General features: G+C 51.6%; 1 pseudogene; it reads right to left on the reverse strand.

Annotated features, from left to right (window-relative positions):
- Nucleotides 1-616: 616 nt before the first annotated feature.
- On the reverse strand, nucleotides 617-1,637 carry LOC148120476 (farnesyl pyrophosphate synthase pseudogene; annotated as a pseudogene).
- Between the last annotated feature and the right edge of the window lie 1,971 nt (nucleotides 1,638-3,608).

Genomic DNA, 3,608 nt, shown 5'->3' on the forward strand with positions numbered 1-3,608 from the left:
AGGGCAACAAGGAGGGTGATTGAGCAGGACGCATATCATCTTCCTCTGGTTGCCATGCATGTACACAGATGCATGTAGCACATGTATATACCACATACACACTACGACACACACACACACACACACACACACACACTGTTCTCAACAAAGCACAATTATAGACCAAGGGAACACTCTCCGAGGAGAAACAGGGAAAGCTTCACCGAGGCAATGATCGTTGAGCTGGGTTTTGAAGGATGAGCGAAAATCTGTCTCAAAGCAGTCAAAGGTGTCCCTAAGGCAAGGACTTGGGAACCGTGTGTAGGGTGAGTTCCAAGTTGTGATCCATCCTTCATGTGAGCTAATGTGTGGATTAGAAAGCTTTACATTGCTGAATAAAATGTCTGACTGGATAAAAACATCAATGTTGTGCCATTAACTTGACTTTTTTGTGTGTGGGCTGTTACGCAATGGTTTACCGAGACCTCTTTTTCCTGCCCCTTGCAATCTCTTGGTCATTTTCTCTGCTTGTAGACTTTTTTTTTCTAACTCCAAGAAGAGGACAGGGGTGGGGGAGCAGGGGCAGCATACTGCTGGGTGAGACCCTTGTGATGACTGTCACTATCTTTCTCGTAGTTCAAGAGCATAGCTGACAGGTCCGTGTCGGTGCCACCCTCTCTGGGCCCTTCTGCCCATAGTCCTGTAATATCTGCTGCTGCTCTATGGTGGTCCATTGCAGGCACCCATCTATCAGGCTGCGTTTGCTGTCCCAAATGTCATTGCCAACACTGGGGTCCCCAAGAAATCCCCAAGAAGATCAAAGTAATCATTCAGATCTGAAAGAGCCCATCTCCAGCAGGACCTTCCTGGCACTGGCTACTCCCGCTCCCCATCCATGCCTGCCATGAGCATGGCAGCTGGAAGGAGCCCGGAGCTGTCTTGTACTTGACAACAGCTGTGCACCTCTGCAGTGTCTTCCCAGACCCGCATGGCCTGGGAGCATAGTGATGAGTTCATCCAGAGTCTGCGGATCTCAGGTGGCTGGGAACTCAGCAGGAAGCCTCCACCAGGTGCGGGGAGCAGGGAGCTCCCGCAGTGCGGCTTCAGCAAGCAGTAGATACAGGCCAGGCCTCCAGAAGCAGAGCATCACAGATGGCCTCTAGACCTAGGCCTGGCTTCTGATACCAGCAGCTCTGCCCCCAACAAGTGATGGAAGACTCCATGATGTCGTCTGATGCAAGGAGCAAAGATTAGATCAGTTTCCCACAGCAGCCGCAGCCAGGGCCAGCAGGGCACTATCAGCATCCTGCCTCCTTGGCTCCACCAGTTCCTGGGATACCCACAGCACAGGCGAAGTCCAGTGATATTTGCCCCGGTGGCACTGAACCCCAGGAACTCCTTGCACAGGGCAGTAGCATCTGCCTCCTGTCTCTAGTCCATCTTCAGTTGGCACTTCGACAACAGGGCACAAACATTCAATTTGTTGCTTCCATTCGTTCTGAGAGAGGAGCAAAATACTTCATTCATTGAAATGGGTTTTAGATTCAGTTCTCCGTGATTAAGACATCCTTAACATCAGGTGGGCTCACCTGTAATTCCAGCCTCAGAAGGCAGAGGGAGGGGGGCCCTTGAGCAAGCTGGCTAGTGACATCAGCCATACCGGGGAACTCTGGGTTTGACTGAGAGACCTTGCTGCAATGAATATGGTGGGAGAGTGATTGAGGCTAAGGGTGCAGTACTTACGTATGTGCACACAGGCACACACACACAGACAAAAACTCTAGTGGTACTTATCCTGCCCTTCCACCTTTTCTGACATCTCCTCCCCTGACTGTCCTCCCCGGAGCCCACCCCTCTCCTCTTCTCAGTGGTGGGGACCTCTGCTCACTTCCCCTACAGCATCTCCCACAGCGTAAGGTCACCTCGTTGAGTTGCTGATGCATTTCCAGTGTAAGGTCATCTCCATGAAAGTGACCACCCTGCTCCCCACGATTCCTTCCCATGCCTTCTGCAGCGAGGTTCTCAGTAAACATTTGTCGGAGGGAGGAAAGGGAGGAGGGAGTGGGCTGGGAAAAAGTTGGGGCCTGGAGGTAAGAGAAAGAGGGAAATTGAATCCCAGCAGAGAGCCTCAGCAGGAGGAGGAGCAGCCCTTTGTTTGAATCCCACAAACACTTCTGAAGAGCAAGGCTGCGATTCCTAAAGGCTTCCCACACAGCAGGGGCCCCAGATGGGGGTGTCCAGGTGTACCCCGTGGGCTTGAGACTTCTAGGTTAGACTCCAATGGCCAGTGACAGAGGTGGCTGTGGCAGGTTATGGTGCTGGGAATGACAAACTGTAGTCAAGGAAACAGAGCAAGGTGAAAATGTTTTAGGCAAATAAAAGAAACTGACATTTAGGAAGGTGACAAGTTACACATTAAACCCTGGGATAGGGTAGAGGCCTCCCCGCCCTGTAATACAGTCCTGAAGATCGCCTTTGAGTCCAGCAGCTGGAAGGATGTCCACCCATTTCAGGCACTAAAATTCCCCTTCCTCAAACTCCAAGGAGGCTTTCATGTGGAAGGGCTTGGTAGAAAGTGACAGGACTAGAGCTCACCCTGACCATTATCCCCACCCCCTCCTCAGCCAGTCCAACACATCGTTCGCTCTGCGAGAGCTTATTAAACACCTTCAACCCACCAGGCGGTAGACAAACGAAGGGAGATACAGAGGTGAACAACCGCCATCACTGTTCTGAAGAAGATAGAAACATCACAAGTCAAAACATAGCAAGGGACAATCATGGACGGCTGAGTGCCTGGGGTGGTCAGGAGAGTCTACTGTGACTTGGAAGGGGGTTATGAGGTGGTGAGGTCTTCAGGCCGGCCATTGAAGGCTTATAGATTGTTATACACACAGATGGGTGTCGTCTTCCAGCTGACAAACCAGAAAGGTCCCGAGGTCCAGAGAAGAGGGAAAAGGCAAGAAGTAACAAAAGCAGTGTCCCTGTGTCTAAATTGCCTGCAGTGACTGCTTGGCTTATGTCTAGGTGACTTATGTCACCGAGAGCTCGGCCTCATGGCTACCTCCAACAGATAGTACCAAACAGCCACATGCTAACATGTACCCTGTGCCTTAAACTTTGTGTGTGAGTGTGAGTGTGTGGGGGGGTGTGAGTGTGGGGTGTGTGTGTGAGTGTGTGTGTGTGTGCACGCATGTGTGTGAGTGCGCGTGCACATGCAAATGAGAGTAGGGTAAAAGCTAGCTACTAGTATGTTCTGGGTTGTTTTATATCAAGGGACCCTCAGTGGAGAAAATGCCCCACCAGACTGCTCTGTGGGCAAGCCTGTGGCATGTCTCCTTGATTGATGGTTGATGTGGGAGGGCAGAGCTCGCTGTGGGTGGTGCCATTCCTGGTCAAGTAGTCTTGACTGCTAGAAGACATAAGGCCGAGCAAGCCACGAGGCTGGCTTCTACCACGGCTTTGGCTTCAGTTCCTGCATCCAGGGTCCTATCTGACTTCCCTCTGATGGACTCTTACCTGGGAGTGTAAGATGAAATAAGCCCTTTCCTCTCCAGGTTTCTTCTGGCCGTGGTGTTTATCACCGCAGTAAGGCATAGCATTTCTGTGAGAACACACGGCCCAGGGCG

Source organism: Myodes glareolus, chromosome 11 (assembly GCF_982192425.1).
Source record: "Myodes glareolus chromosome 11, mMyoGla1.1, whole genome shotgun sequence".
Lineage (NCBI taxonomy): Eukaryota > Metazoa > Chordata > Mammalia > Rodentia > Cricetidae > Myodes > Myodes glareolus.